Here is a 17500-nt window from a genome sequence, read left to right on the forward strand (position 1 = left end):
ACACACACACACACACACACACACACACACACACACACACACACACACACACACACGCACACACACACACACACGCACACACACACACGTGTACAAGTGTCACATACAGGGGGGGATCCTTTGTATTGTGACAGCACACTAGGTCGTGGGCCCCCACTGTGCTGTGCTGTGCTGTGCAGTGTCTCTCTCAATGGCTTTCCAGTTGGCTGGGCCCAGTAATGGTGGATGAACAAGACTGGTCTGGGGGAGAAATTGGGCACGGGCATTTTTGGCTTAAAGTGATACTGTCCCATTTTTGGAAATAAGCTTATTTTACACCTCCCCTTGAGTTAAATAATAGGGTTTTACCGTTCTCCTGTACTTTCAACCATTCTCGGGGTATGGCAGTGCAAATTTTACCTCCATGCTGCCAGTTAACATTGAGTCCTATGAGACCAGCTCGCGGCTAACTGGTCTCATAAGACTTAATGTTAACTGTTAGCTTGGAGGTAAAATTTGCACTGTCATAACTAGAAAATGGTTGAAAGTACAGGAGAACGGTAAAACCATATTATTTAACTCAAGGGAAGGTGTAAAATAAGCTTATTTCCAAAAATGGGACAGTATCAAAGGGGCACCTCATAATCACCGGTGGGCCATGCACCCTCATGGGCCCCCTATTTTCAGAAATGTAAAAAAAAGGGGGGAGGGGTTATATGTATGAAAATAGGGACCCACAAGGGTGCGGGGCCCACCGGGAAATGCCCGCTATGCCACATGGCCAATCCAGCCCTGGTGATGAGTCTGTGAACAGGCAAGATCTCACATCCCAAAGGTAGGTGGGCATGCTGCTTCTTAAGCTACTCGTGTCGTGAGTGAAGTGATTGGTTGATAAAGGGGGGCATGATGGAGAGGCTCTTTTCAAAATTGCCAAACTGGGAGATAGAAGGCTCCCCGAGGGCGACAGGCACAGCTGGGCAAAAAAAACAACAACTTGAATTCCTGTGTTCTGCGACGTGAGCATGGAAAAAGTCTTTCTAAATACAAGTAGGATTATAAGACAGATCAAACAGATAACATGGGTTCTTCAAATAGGCCTACACAAGGCTGCTCCTACAGGTTTTTTTCCTGTTTGCTAAAGCACATAGTTCGTAACTGTTATTGCTTTGCCGGGTGTCTTTGCACAGGTGTACAACTCTATACTCAAATAATCCAAACTAAAAGCACAAAACAGCGTTGCACTCAGTTTGCAATTCACAACACACAATAAAAATCTTCAAAATGCTACTATTACCATGTCAGAACGCTATAAAGGACTTTTTTTAGGAAAAGCACAAAAGCACAACAAATACCTCTTAATGTATGTCCTCTACAAGTCTTCTGTTGTCCAGTCTTGCACTTTAAATGTCTGTATGAGCACTGTCTATGTCCATACTGTCTTAAGTCCATGTATAAGTACTGTCTATGTCTATACTGTCTATGTCCTTACCTAGATTAGTCTATGTCTGTATGGGAAAGCAAGAAATGTAATTTCAAATTCTTTGTATGACCAGTGCATGTAAAGAAATTGACAATAAAACCTACTTGACTTGACTTGACTAAACTGTAGCAAAAACGATCCATTGCACTTACACTCATTTTGCATAAATGAGCACAACATACTGCTTTACACACAATTTCCAAATGAAGAACACACTCCTACTTCCATAAACTCCTAAAAAAGGCCATACATTTAGAAGAGGCAAACAAGAGGCAAAGTGTGTTTTAATTTTTTACTCTCTGTGTCTAGTCGTTGCAATGTTGCAATGTTGCACTCGTGTGTCGAGTTAAGAAAACTGTGTTGGGTTTGCCAAGTATGTACTACATACAATACCCCTTTGTTTCTGCAATTTTTAGGTCACAAAGAACATTTATAAAATGTAGAGAAATGTACTGTTTATACAGTAGAGAATGGAAGGTCTTGAAAATATGACCCCCTTAAATTATTTAGTTTGTGTCTAACATCACCCAAATTAATAAAAGAGTCTTTGCCTTTCTATACAGGTTTTCCCACATCATTTTTATTCCCATTATTCAATCACAGTCTCCACAGGATTCCCATTTCTATGTGATTCCCTCTCTCCATGTCACTAATAAACTAATACATCTGTTCTCCCTCAGCCAATGGCAATTCTTTTTGATTCCAGCCCGGGTCATTTGCAGACCCTTTCCCATCTCTCTCCCAACTCGCATCCTGCCTCTCCTCCACTGTCCTCTCGTGAAAAATAAAGGCCAAAAAGCCAGAATATACAGTATATTAAATTTCTGATCTAATTCTGCTCTCTGCTACTTAGTGTATGCCAACTTGGATGGCAACCCTGCCCCTCCAGCCATCATTTCTAGTTGATACAGGCTCCAGAAAATGAATATGCAGTATACATATGCATTGATTGTGCGTGTGTATGTGCGTGCGTGCATGTGTGCGTGTGTATCTGTGATAACTGGGCCTGTAATGAACCTCTGAATAAGGCATGAAGCTCTTCTTCCATAGTACACAGCAGTGTAATTGGCATTTCAAGCTACAAAGGCCCATTTTGTACTATACTGCTTTTTTTCTCTGTTTGTCCCTATTGGGGACTGGAGATGAGCTCAGCAGTTTAACTGCTGTCCAATTACTGTGTGCTCATTGTGTAATGCTCATTGTCTTTGGCCTTACTATCTAATGCCCAGCAAAACATACGCCTTCTTCCCTCGCCTTGTTGGTTAGTGTCTGGCCTCTTCATTTTACATAGGCCTACATTTTGTTTATAAGACAATTTGTTTTGTATAGTGATGAAAAATGCTGTGTTATTACAGAACATAATTCATCTAAGTTACACCAAGGGCTCGGACACGTGACAAGGAATAAATATAAACATGCACGCACGCAGGCAGGCATGCACACGCAGGCATGCACACGCACACACACACACACACACACACACACACACACACACACACACACACACACACACACACACACACACACACAGACACACACACCACAAATTGCACATGAGAGCTAAGAGCCAGCCAGCGTATGTTCTTCCCCTGAAGGTCACTCCCTCTGACACGTCTTGCTAATGAGGGCGGCCAGAAATGTTTCCTCTTAATGGCTTGACGGCTCTTTTAATTGCTCCTTAATAGCTCCCGCCTGCTCTGTTTTGACGCTCTCTGTGGATGCGATTAACTGAGAGGAGTGAGGAGAGGACTTGGGAAAGCACTACGGCTTTGATTCGCACAAATCAGCTTGACCTTTCCTATCAATATAAAATTAGCTATCTGGTCTGTTTTGGTGCTCTCTGTGGATGCGTTTAACGTGAGGAGTGAGGAGCGGGTGCATGGGGAAAGTACTACGGCTTTGATTCGCACAAATCAGGTTGACCTTTAATAGTCGTCACTTTAGCTTAGCATGCTAGCTTCTCATCTCAACTGGACATGTGAGCTAAGTCATGCTCAGACAGCCCAGCAATCTAGGGGTGCATTCCAATATGCAGACTCCCATCCACCACTTGTGCTTGTGGCTTCGTGTTTTGCTGACTGTGAAAACAATAAAGTTTCCCCGCTGTCAGCCTAGCCACAACAAGTTTTCGGGGACTGTTTGGGGGACCATCCTGATTGCAAATGAGAAAATGACACTAGAATTGTGCTTCTGCCAGATATTGAAACAATTTTCTGTCGTCTGTCATGTCATCACGAGGCCACAAGCAGGCTAGGGAGGACAGGAGTCTGCATATTGGAATCCACCTCATGTATGGTCCTCTCTCCAAGTTAAGCTCAATACAAGCAGCAATCAAAGGGAGACGATTCAAATATGTATACTCTCTAGAGTGCAAAGAAATAACCAGAGGAACATATGAAGAGTTCAGATGTAAAACCCCCAAACTCCATTTCTGAAGACCTGCACTTCTATATTTTTAGAGAACCCCGTTGTTGGTTTGGTTTACATTCATGTACTTGATAATACATATACATAGTAATATTATATAAATAAAATTAAAAAATATATACAATTTTGATAACTTTGTATTAAATAAAAATGAATTAAGATTATTTTCTGAAAGGCACTTAGGGGGTTTTGCATCTGAACTCTTCATATCATTCCTGTCTGCGTCACACATGGTTACATCAGCATTCTTCTCTTCCTGTCTATACCTTTGAGGTCAATTCCCAGGGCTGTACCTGTGCCGGAAAGAAAATGTAATGAAACAAAGAAAAAAATGCTCTGAAACTCCCAGAGTGTCTGCAATCTCTTTTGTAGTGAGCTGTGTTGTGGTGTGCGCTTGCCAAGTACTATGCTGGCTGAAGGATGCTCCTACCGTACCTTTGATATCTTGTTTGGATTGCACGTAATAGAAGGTGTTGTTGGTACTTCAACGCCCCCCATTTTGCTCGACAAGCGATTTTCCGTGCGGGCCAAAACATCAGCTCTGATTTTTCATCCTCTCTCACACACACACACACACACACACACACACACACACACACACACACACACACACACACACACACACACACACACACACACACACACACACACACACACACACACACACACACACACACACACACACACACACACACACACACACACACACACACACACACACACCACCTTGTAGGAGGTCAGCAGAGAGTGGATCTTCAAATTCACACTCACTTTCAACACTTCCTCCTCCTGCTGTTCATATATATCTCTCTCTCTCCATCTCTATCTCCTCTCTATCTTTTTTAACAACTCTCTCTATCCCACTCCTCCTCACCTTGGGTTGCACCTTCAGTCCATCTCTCATTCTCTCCCTCTCTCCATTTCATTTCTCACTCTTCCGTGTCCGGCGGTGTCCTGCTGTTTCCACTCTTCTTCCCAGGTCTCCCAATCTTCATCTTTTCCTCTTCGCAACTCTCCTCTCCTCTCATCTCCATCTCTCATTTCCTGTCCTCTCCTCTCCTGTCCTCCCCCTCTCCTCTCCTCTCCTCTCCTCGCCTCTCGTCTCCTGTCCTCTCCTGTCCTCTCCTCTCCTCTCCTCACCTCTCCTCTCCTCGCCTCTCGTCTCCTGTCCTCTCCTGTCCTCTCCTCGCCTCTTCTCTCCTCTCTTCTCCTCTCCTCTCCTCTCATCTCCTCTCCTCTCCCACCTCCTCTCCGCTCCTTTCCATCTCTCCTTTCCTGTCCTCTCCTCTCCTTTCCTCTCCTCTCCTCTCCTCTCAGTCCTCTCCTCTCCTCTCCTCTCCTCTCCTCTCCTCTCCTCTCCTCTCCTCTCCCACCTCTCCTCTCCTCTCCGCTCCTCTCCTCCTCTCCTTTCCTCTCCCACCCTCTCTTCATCTTTACAACTCTCCTCTCCTCTCTTCTCCCACCCTCTCTTCCTCTCATTCTCTCCCTCTCTCTCCCATCTCCCCCCTTGCAGCTGCATTCCGCCTTCTGTCCCTCCTCCACCTCTTTTCTCACTTCATCTCTCCATCTCCACACCCCTATATCTAACTCAATAATTCCCTCTCTACACCTCTCTTTCTGTTATCTCACCATCTAGGTCTCTGTTACACCTCTATATCCTCTGTATATCCTCTCTTCCTGACATTGGCCCCCTATGTCGTTCTCCTCTATCCTCTCTCCTCTCCTCTCTCCCCCTGCTACCATACGAGTCTGTCCTATTTCTTTCTCTCTGGGTGCATTCCAATATGCAGACTTGCGTCCTCCACTTGTGCTTGTGGCCTCGTACCAGGATGTAATACCTTGTGATGACATCCCTTATAACAGCATTGTATTTCAATATCTCGCAAAAACTCAATTGTTAAGTCATTTTCTCATTTGCAAACTGGATGGTGAATGAAAAACAGTCCCCCAAAAGTAGCTGTGGCTAGGCTGACAGCTGGAAAACTTTATTGTTTTCTCCACGGAGGTGGGGCCAGGAGGCGGGGCCAGGCCACAAGCACAAGTGGAGGATGGAAGTCTGTCGTCCCTCTTTCTCTCTATCTACCTCTCCATCACTTCTCCTGCTTTCTCCTATACTCCATCTCTTCTCCTTCTCTCTCCTATACTCCCTCTCTTCTCCTGCTCTCTCCCTCTGTCCTATCTCCCCTCTCTCTCTCTTTCATTCTGCTCTTAACTTCTCTTCTGAAGCACACATGCACACACACACACACACACACACACACACACACACACACACACACACACACACACACACACACACACACACACACACACACACACACACACACACACACACACACACACACACACGCACCCACCCACGTACGCACGCACACACACACACACACACACACACACACACACACACACACACACACACACACACACACACACACACGCACACACACACACAGACACACACACACACACACACACACACACACGCACGCACACACGCACACACACGCACACACACGCACACACACACACACACACACACACACACACACACACACACACACACACACACACACACACACACACACACACACACACACACACACCTGCATAACAGTTGTGGTGTGAAAGCGGTGCCTTCGTGTCCATGTTGCTTCCACCACTTAGCAGTGACCTCCTCTGTTGCCCTGGAGATGACATAAATAACTAAAGCCATTTATTTTTCCTCGCCACCCCTGGGAAAACAAAAAAAACAAAAAAAAACAAAAGCAAATGTCAAACCTGTCTGCACGCACTCTTCCACACTGTGCCACGAGAAAAACAGACCAATGCCTATTCGTGTTGCTGTTATGTTGTTTTTTCTATTTTCTCAAACCTGTCTGCATGCACTACACCATGCTATGCCACACTAACACCACGAGGAGATGCCAGTTTTTTATTTTTTTTTATCTTGTTCTTTGGCCTCTGTGTGTATGTGTAGCTCTGGAGTCCCCTGAAGAAAAAAAAGTCAATGCCAATTTGGCTGTTATGCTGTTGTGTTTTTTTATTTTCTCAAACCTGTCTGCATGCACTACGCCACACTAACACCACAAGGTGATGCCTATTTTTATTTATTTATTTTTTTTTTAATCTTTTTTCAGTCTTTTGCCCCGGTTTTTCTAGCGTGGTTCTCACCACGTCTCTGTGTGTATGTGTAGCTCTGGATCCCCTGAAGACAAAATGTCAATGCCAATTTGTTACTCTGGCTATTTTGCTGTTGTGTTTTTTCCATTTTCTCAACCTGTCTGCATGCGCTACGCCACACTAATACCACGAAGCGGCGCCTATTTTTATCTTGCCCTTCTTCCCCGGCTGTGTTTTTCTGTTTTCCTGAACACATTGTGGAGTTGTGTTGATGCACTGCCCTGTGTGGCTCTGTACCAAGGCGTATAGCCGAGCCTCCATTTACGAAGGTCACATAATATAAATAATACAACAGAGTGAAGAGGAGTGGGGATCCAGTCTTAGGTGCTCGACACCAACGCAGTCTCACCCCAAGTAGTCAATTTCTGACTACCTTGGATCAGACGGCAATTTTTGACGTCTTGGGTATTCCTTCCACGTCACATTTTGACTATGTGGCCTAACCCTAAACCTATTCCTAAACCTAACCTCAATGACGATATGCTGCCACAAGGGGGCGCCTTTGAGGACATAGTCAAAATGTGACGCGGAAGGAATACCCAAGACGTCAAAAATTGCAGTCTTGGGGTGTCAAAAATTGAGTAGTCAAAAATTGACTACTTGGGGTGAGACTGTGTAGTCGACACATACTAAGGATCCCAGACCTATGTGTGTGGTGAAGTTCTGCTTAGCTCCACCAGGGGGGTTTAGAGCTACACACACACAGAGGTCTTGTGAGAACCTGGAGTTTGTTTCTGGACAACTAATTAAGTTAGCAACTTACTTATTTGCAATGCAATTTCCCATTGGGAACCAAGTAAGTTGCTAACTGGTTAGCAACAACACTTTTGAGAAAATGGGTCCAGGACTACAGGCTAGGAAAAAGAATTGGAGTCAATTTTCCCAGATGTTGAGAGAGAAGAGGCCGACATACTCAAGGTGAAAAGAGTCAGTTTTAAAGAAGTAGAGAAGAGGCAGCTTCACACCTTGGGAGAGAATAGGCAGTTTCATGGTCCAAGGGAGAAGAAACAAGCTCTCAGGAAATAAAGAGCCAGACGGGAAGACAGGGAAAAGGAAGACACAGTCTCACACATTGAGAGAGGAAGCAATTTCACCCATAGAAAGAGAAGTGGCATTTTCATGCATGAAGAGACATGAGACAGCATAACACATGGAGACAGAAGGGAGAAAGCAGCTTAACACATTGAGAGGGAGGAGACAGTCTAGCGCATTAAGACAGACGAGACAGCATTACAAGATGCAGTCTTACACAGGGCTACCCTGACAGGCCCTGCCTATTTGAAACTTGTCTTTGTAAATTGTTTTACCAAATGGAAGTGTTTAAAGACGATGACATTGAGTGTTATAAACTGGGCATGCGTTCTGTCCGAAATGCTCTCTATGCCTGTGACTGGGGCTACAATGTGAGCCTGGTTTGTCTACACAATAGTCAACAGTACTGACACATACTGTGCACTATAACAAACGTGGCATTATTTAGACTAAAGTGCCAAACTCACTATAATGCAATGCGGAAATAGTCTGTCACCAGCAGTGTAGCCTGGTTTGCCAACATAATATAGTAGTCAACAACAGTGGCACACACTGTACACTATAACAAATGTGGCATTATTTAGACTAAAATGCCACATTCTCTATAATGTACGTATGTGAAAATAGCCTGTCACAAGTGAATACCATAAACTATACGCTTTTGTAATTAGTTTGAACATACTCCATGATGCACAGAAACTAAGATGCCAAAATGACAAAAATACGTATTACTACATACACCCACCCATACACACACACAAAAACACGCACGTACACATGCACGCCCACACACACACACACACACACACACACACACACACACACACACACACACACACACACACACACACACACACACACACACACACACACACACAAACACAAACACACAGTTTAGAGGCGTTAAGTAGTGCAGTTGTGCCGTAGTGATTTGAGCTGCAGAGCACTAGCAGTAGACACCACTGAAGACTTATGGTAACAGGGCAATTGTGAGGCATGAGGATCTCAGAAGAGAGAGTTAGCCCAGGGCCATAGTCTGATTATGGTAACAGGGCCATAGTCTGATTATGGTAACAGGGCCATAGTCTGATTATGGTAACAGGGCCATAGTCTGATTATGGTAACAGGGCCATAGTCTGATTATGGTAACAGGGCCATAGTCTGATTATGGTAACAGGGCCATAGTCTGATTATGGTAACAGGGCCATAGTCTGATTATGGTAACAGGGCCATAGTCTGATTATGGTAACAGCAGCCCAGGGCCATAGTCTGATTATGGTGTAAAAAGTGACACTTTTTAAGCCGTTCATAGCGGCTATGTTTTTGTTTGTGTCCGTGTAATTGCCATGGCATGTCTGTCGTTTGTTATTTTTCATGTAGCGTCCCCCTGCACTCGTACACTACATTACCCAGCATACACCACACTGATAGCCACACCTAGCTAATTGCTAATTGCATGTTTCCCCATTGAACCGGCAGCAGCATCTGCTCGGTGAGTTTGAACATAGCGACACACACTATAAACCACAAACACAGTTTTACCGTTAAATGCAGTTTAATCTTAACACCCTAGCGAACAGTAAGAGGCCCACTGATTCTGCTTCACTCTTCATCCCTTTGCAATATTAGTTTCTGCCGAACTCACATTTGTTGCTACTCACATCAACACTGATTTCTCCCTGGTCCGTCTGGCATGGATTCCCCGTAGGAAGCGCGCACCTCGGGTGAGCTGTGTTTTTAAGTTCCACCTTGGACTAGGGAAAGTCTAATCGCTGTAGGGGTGACTGTTGTGTCTTACGTGATGTTTATGTAATTTATGTTTACTGTTGGGATGGGAAATGTAGGTAGAAATATTTACTGATGTTTGTTATGTATTTTAATGGTGACAGGAATGTTTACATTTTTAATATTCACTTTGAATATTGTTTTTGTTTTGTTTGTGAATTTGGGTTAATGGACTCATCCAATCTTTTCCAATTGTAATCTCATTGGTAGACTAAGCTCAGCAGGTATTTGGCCAATCATGTTATTATCATTTCTCCTATCTCTGTCAATTATTGAATTCCTAGCTTTTGTGTTTCAGCCAATCATTGCACTTTGTTTATTTTGAGCTTAGCCAATCAGAGGGTAATTGAAGGGGTATTTAGAGGGTTTGGTTTTGTTTCTTTTCAGTCTGGAACTGGCTCTGAGAGAGGTGAGAACTCTGTTACTCTGAACTGTGAATTTATAGCATTGTTGCTGCAACTTGTCGTGAGGTTGCCTCCAGTTCTGTTTATTGTATTTATCTTTAGTTATGCCTATGATGGCCCGTTTTGTTTTCCTTTTTGAAAGTCTTTTGTTTTGCATTTTGAGCACTTCTCGGCACTGTAAATAAATCCTCACGATCATTCACTTTTAAAACCTCGTTCTCGTCTGACTCATTTGGTGGTGACGCTTAGTGGAAGTGGAGCGGCAACGTAACACTTTTCACATTTGGTGTCAGAAAGCGGGTTCCTAACGCTCTCCTGGTGGAGCATTGGAGAAAGCGCACCACCATTGGGTCATGTATCGGCGCCTTGTGAGGCAAACTACCATGATGAACCAGCCAGCTGATGTGAGTGAAGAAGGAGCCACCGGAGGGAAGCAAGAGGTCGCTCCAGAGGAGGACCTACAGATGCCAAACCTGCAGGCGGAGGAGCCACAGATGCGAGACCTGCAGGCCCTCTACCAGCTCATCCAGAAGTCATTCGAGACCCAGCAGAAAGAAGCCATGAAGCAGGAGCAGCGGTGGCGCAATGTGCAGGTCCAGATGAACCAGTTTCGAGACGACCTGGAGGAGGGGCGAAGGGCTGCCAGTGATGGAGGTCGGCGCCGGGCTGAGCAGGGTGAGAACCAGAGGGGCGAGGCTGAAGGACCCCAGCACCCAGCAGAAGACCCACCAGTGCCAGAGGACCGACAAGCAGACCAGCGCACCCCAGCAGCGCCGCGCGGGCCAGCAACAGATCCACCAGTAACAACGCCAGTAGCCTGGACAAGAGCAGCTGTTCCAAAGTTAGAAGAAAGTGATGACATCGAACAATATCTCACCACGTTTGAGAGACTGGCAACGGCTTACAGGTGGCCACGAACAGAGTGGGCGGTGTACCTGATACCTTACCTGACAGGCCGGGCACGCGCTGCATACGTAGCAATGGACGTCGGTGAAGCGATGGACTACAGTAAAGTCAAGGCAGCCATCCTCATGAAATACGACATTAATGAAGAGATCTACAGGGAGAGGTTCCGGGAGCCAGACATCGTCCAAGGGGAGACACCCAGGGAGCTCTACCATCGACTGAAAGACCTCTACAAGAAATGGATCAAGCCAGCAGGGAAGACGGTGGAGGACGTCGGGGAAATCATCGTGCTGGAGCAGTATCTTCGTTCCCTGGCCCCTGATGTACGTGTGTGGGTGAAGGAGCACAAGCCAACAACAGGCCAGCAAGCTGCAGAGTGGGTGGAGGCGTTCCTGTCGGCCAGACGTGGACCCAAGAACTTCAGGTTCCAGAGGACCAACCGACCGCCACCTGGAGGTAAACCTGGGGGGTTGGGTAGTGGAGTTGGTCCTAGTACATCTGGGCAGAGTAGGCCTACAGACACCAACACTCGCACTGTTACTCCTTCTGCACAGCCTAGAACATATACAACACCTAGCGCACATGCTAAGCCACCCGCAACATCCACAAATGCACCTACTAGAGTCCCTTTTGTATGCCATTTTTGTGGCCAGGCAGGCCACATAGCCAGAAATTGCCCTGTTAGGGTAGCCAAGGGGACAGGAATGGTTGGGCTACCTAGACCTGGGGGGGAGCAGGTAGAATGCTTGGGGAAAGTGCAGACCACCCCTGTTGTTGTTAATGGTCAGTCTACAGTAGCTTTGCTGGATACTGGTAGCACCCAAACTCTGGTACAGCCCCATCTAGTGGAGGCCCATGAGGCCTTGGGAGAAAGGAAACTGAGGGTTTGCTGTGTAAATGGCGATGAACATACTTACCCTGTTGCAGATGTCTGTGTGGAGGTTGGAGGTCAGGCCTATAGGCTTGCGGTGGGGGTAGTGAAGGGGTTAAGCCATCCTGTGGTCTTGGGCCAGGATGTGCTGATACTTCCTGAACTGGTGAAGGCCTCGAAGCCGGTTAGCCTGGTGGTGACCAGAGCCAAAGCGAAGGGTGGTCAAGGGGAAACCCCTGAACAGGCTGTGAACAAAAACCTCCTAGACCACATGCCATACAGCAACACTGACATTGAACCCCCAAAGCAGCCCAAAGTTCTGAAAACCCGCAGGCAGAAGCGGAGAGAGAAACTATTGGGAACCGTGCAAAACATTCCATTAGATGGGGCTTGCCAAGAGTTACCGGGGGCTGGATTGTGGGAGTTACCCAGTGATTTTGCTACTTTACAAAAAGATGATGTTACGTTGGAAGATGTTTTTAAGAAAGTAACTGAAATTGATGGAGTTGAAACTGGTGTTGCCAAAGAGTTGACTGGAGAGTACTATTTTGTGAGGGGGGGTCTGCTCTATCACCAACCAGAGGATGGCAGAGTAGAGCAGCTTGTGGTACCAAAGAGTCTGAGAGCTAAAGTGCTAGCATTGAGTCATGATATTCCGTGGGCGGGACATCTAGGTAGCGTGAAGACCCTTGAGAGAGTAGCCGCACGTTTTCACTGGCCAGGGTTGTACGTAGATGTTCAGCAGCACTGCAGGAGTTGTCCCACATGTCAGCTAGCAAGCAGCCACAAGGTCAAACCCTCACCACTGATGTCACTACCCATCATAGGCACACCATTCCACCGCATAGCAGTTGACATTGTAGGACCACTTGAACGCACACGGTCAGGCCACAGATTCATACTCGTAGTATGTGACTATGCAACGCGATACCCCGAGGCGTTCCCTTTGCGCAAAGTCACTGCAGGCGCCATTGCACGCACACTACTACAGTTGTTTTCCCGGGTAGGCCTACCACAGGAAGTGCTTACTGACCAAGGCACAGCCTTTCTGTCCAAAACACTCAAACAGATGTACAGTTTGCTAGGCATTAAGAGTATTAGGACCACTCCCTACCACCCCCAGACCGACGGGTTGGTTGAGAGATACAACCGCACGCTGAAGAGTATGCTGCGGAAGTTCGTTGCTGCGAATGCGAAGGACTGGGATCAGTGGCTGCCCTATCTTCTATTCGCATACCGGGAGGTGCCACAAGCCTCCACTGGATTTTCCCCCTTTGAACTTTTGTACGGACGCCAGGTGAGGGGGCCGCTTGACCTCCTGAGAGAAGCCTGGGAGAGTCCTCAACCAGCAGGGGGCAGCAGCGTCGTCAGCTACGTCCTGCACATGCGTGACAGGATGGAGGAGCTTGCAGACCTGGTCAAGGACAACATGCAGCAGGCCCAGCAGACACAGACCAAGTGGTACGACCAGAGAGCCAGGCAGCGGACTCTGCAGCCGGGCCAAAAGGTTCTCCTACTCCTGCCAACTTCAGAGAACAAGCTCTTGGCCAAGTGGCAGGGGCCCTACCAGGTGTGTCGGCAGATGGGGCCAGTGACTTATGAGATTGAAATGCCAGAGCGACGAAAGCCAAAGCAGACATTCCATGTCAACCTGTTGAAGGAGTGGCACGAACGAGACCAACCACTCAGCCACCAGCTGCTGGTTCGAGCGGTGGAGGAGGAGGATGACTCCTCTGAGCAGTTCTTCCCGTCCAGAGCTGCGCCAGCGGAGCTGGACTGCAGCCACCTCACCGAACAGCAGCAGCAGGAGTTGCAGGCCGTCATCCCAGAGGGCCTGTTTCAGGACCAGCCGGGGCGGACGTCCCGGGTGGAGCACGACATCGCGTTGAAAGACTCCAAGCCAGTGAGACAGCGGATGTATCGCATCCCCGAGCGCCTGCAGCCCGCACTCCAGGAGGAGTTGGACGTGATGCAGCGCCTGGGGGTAATCGAGAGGTCGAGCAGCAGTTGGAGCAGTCCGGTGGTCCTGGTTCCCAAAAAGGATGGGACCATCCGCTTCTGCATCGACTTTCGTCAGGTGAATGCACAATCGCAGTTCGATGCCTACCCCATGCCGAGGCTGGAGGACCTCATCGAGCGGCTGGGGAAGGCTCGATACATCACCACTTTGGATTTATGCAAAGGATACTGGCAGGTGCCAATGGCTGAAGGAGCTAGGCCATACACTGCCTTCAGAACCCCTCAGGGGTTGTTCCAGTTTACAGTGATGCCCTTTGGTCTCCAGGGGGCGCCGGCAACTTTCCAGAGGCTGATGGACCAGGTCCTGGAGGGCACTGGTGCCTTTGCAGCAGCCTACCTGGATGATATTGCTATCTACAGCGCCACCTGGGAGCAGCACTTGGAGCACTTGCGGGAGGTGCTGCACCGGTTGCACCAGGCAGGCCTCACCATCCAGCCCAAAAAGTGTGCTCTTGCTCAGCAGGAGGTGCACTACCTGGGGCATGTGTTGGGCAGTGGGGTCATTCGTCCGCAGAAGGACAAAGTGGCCGCCGTCCGAGACTGTGCCAGACCGCAGACCAAGAAGGATGTACGCTCGTTCCTGGGTCTTGCGGGATGGTACAGGCGTTTCATCCCCAACTTTGCCACTCGAGCTGCACCTCTCACGGACCTGACTAGGAAGTCGGGGTCGAACTCTGTGCTGTGGGAGGAGGTGCATGAGAAGGCGTTCGTCGACCTGAAGGGGGCGTTGCTCTGCGAACCTGTCCTGCAGAGTCCGGACTTCGACAAGCACTTTACGGTGCAAACCGATGCCTCTGGGGTAGGGCTTGGGGCAGTCCTGCTTCAGGGAGAGGCAGAGGATCAGCGACCTGTGGCTTACATAAGCCGAAAACTCTTCCCACGTGAGTCCAGGTACTCGGTGGTGGAGTTAGAGTGCCTGGCGGTCAAGTGGGCGTTGGACACTTTCAAGTATTACTTGTTGGGGAGGGAGTTCACCCTTGAAACTGACCACAGAGCTCTGCAGTGGTTGGGAAAGATGAAGGACTCAAATGCACGTGTGACGAGATGGTTTTTGTCTATGCAACCATTTAGGTTTGAGGTGAAGTACAGGGCCGGCGTAGTAAATCCGGTGGCAGACTTTCTGTCTCGTCCCGCCGGGGCCGAGCCATCAGAGGGGGAAGGAAATGTAAAAAGTGACACTTTTTAAGCCCGTTCATAGCGGCTATGTTTTTGTTTGCGTCCGTGTAATTGCCATGGCATGTCTGTCGTTTGTTATTTTTCATGTAGCGTCCCCCTGCACTCATACACTACATTACCCAGCATACACCACACTGATAGCCACACCTAGCTAATTGCTAATTGCATGTTTCCCCATTGAACCGGCAGCAGCATCTGCTCGGTGAGTTTGAACATAGCGACACACACTATAAACCACAAACACAGTTTTACCGTTAAATGCAGTTTAATCTTAACACCCTAGCGAACAGTAAGAGGCCCACTGATTCTGCTTCACTCTTCATCCCTTTGCAATATTAGTTTCTGCCGAACTCACATTTGTTGCTACTCACATCAACACTGATTTCTCCCTGGTCCGTCTGGCATGGATTCCCCGTAGGAAGCGCGCACCTCGGGTGAGCTGTGTTTTTAAGTTCCACCTTGGACTAGGGAAAGTCTAATCGCTGTAGGGGTGACTGTTGTGTCTTACGTGATGTTTATGTAATTTATGTTTACTGTTGGGATAGGAAATGTAGGTAGAAATATTTACTGATGTTTGTTATGAATTTTAATGGTGACAGGAATGTTTACATTCTTAATATTCACTTTGAATATTGTTTTTGTTTTGTTTGTGAATTTGGGTTAATGGACTCATCCAATCTTTTCCAATTGTAATCTCATTGGTAGACTAAGCTCAGCAGGTATTTGGCCAATCATGTTATTATCATTTCTCCTATCTCTGTCAATTATTGAATTCCTAGCTTTTGTGTTTCAGCCAATCATTGCACTTTGTTTATTTTGAGCTTAGCCAATCAGAGGGTAATTGGAGGGGTATTTAGAGGGTTTGGTTTTGTTTCTTTTCAGTCTGGAACTGGCTCTGAGAGAGGTGAGAACTCTGTTACTCTGAACTGTGAATTTATAGCATTGACGCTGCAACTTGTCGTGAGGTTGCCTCCAGTTCTGTTTATTGTATCTATCTTTAGTTATGCCTATGATGGCCCGTTTTGTTTTCCTTTTTGAAAGTCTTTTGTTTTGCATTTTGAGCACTTCTCGGCACTGTAAATAAATTCTCACGATCATTCACTTTTAAAACCTCGTTCTCGTCTGACTCATTTGGTGGTGACGCTTAGTGGAAGTGAAGCGGCAACGTAACACTTTTCACACTATGGTAACAGCAGCCCAGGGCCATAGTCTGATTATGGTAACAGGGCCATAGTCTGATTATGGTAACAGGGCCATAGTCTGATTATGGTAACAGCAGCCCAGGGCCATAGTCTGATTATGGTAACAGCAGCCCAGGGCCATAGTCTGATTATGGTAACAGGGCCATAGTCTGATTATGGTAACAGCAGCCCAGGGCCATAGTCTGATTATGGTAACAGGGCCATAGTGAGGCGTGAGGATCTCGGAAGAGAGAGAGAGAGAGATAGCCCAGGGCTATAGTCTGCGTCTGGGCCTCACCAGCCAGGCATGCAGGGTCACGCGGGACTTTAGCTGTCAAAAGCAACACTATAGCTAGCGGGTTAGCCAGGGAGGAAAACACAGTAGAGTGTGTGATAGAGAAAGAGAGAGCAAGGGAGAGAGAGTAAAAGTCAAATAAAGGGATAACTAAACGGAGAGAGGGAGAGAGAAAGAGAGACAGAGTACAAGTCAAGGACAGAGATGACTAAACTGAGAGAGGGAGAGAGAAAGAGAGAGAGAGTACAAGTCAAAGGGAGAGATAACTAAACGGAGAGAGGGAGAGAGAAAGAGAGAGTACAAGTCAGAGAGAGAGATAACGAATCAGAGAGAGGGAGAGAGAGAGAGAAAGAGAGAGAGTACAAGTCAAAGAGAGAGATAACGAATCAGAGAGAGTGAGAGAGAGAGAAAGAGAGAGAGTACAAGTCAAAGAGAGAGATAACGAATCAGAGAGAGTGAGAGAGAGAGAAAGAGAGAGAGTACAAGTCAAAGAGAGAGATAACGAATCAAAGAGAGTGAGAGAGAGAGAAAGAGAGAGAGTACAAGTCAAAAAGAGAGAGATAACGAAACAAAGAGAGTGAGAAGGGAGAAGAAGAACATATAGGACAAAGGTGATAGAGAGTTTGGGAAACTGACAGCAAGTTGTGAAAGATACAAAATGTTTAAAAATACATTTTCAGTTCATGTCCCTTCCTTGTAAAATGCATGAATGCATGTAGGCTACAGAATTCACGTATTGAATGCTAATACAGAAAATGTGTCTTT

This window comes from Engraulis encrasicolus, chromosome 8, assembly GCF_034702125.1.
Source record: "Engraulis encrasicolus isolate BLACKSEA-1 chromosome 8, IST_EnEncr_1.0, whole genome shotgun sequence".
In the NCBI taxonomy this organism is placed as follows: Eukaryota; Metazoa; Chordata; class Actinopteri; order Clupeiformes; family Engraulidae; genus Engraulis; species Engraulis encrasicolus.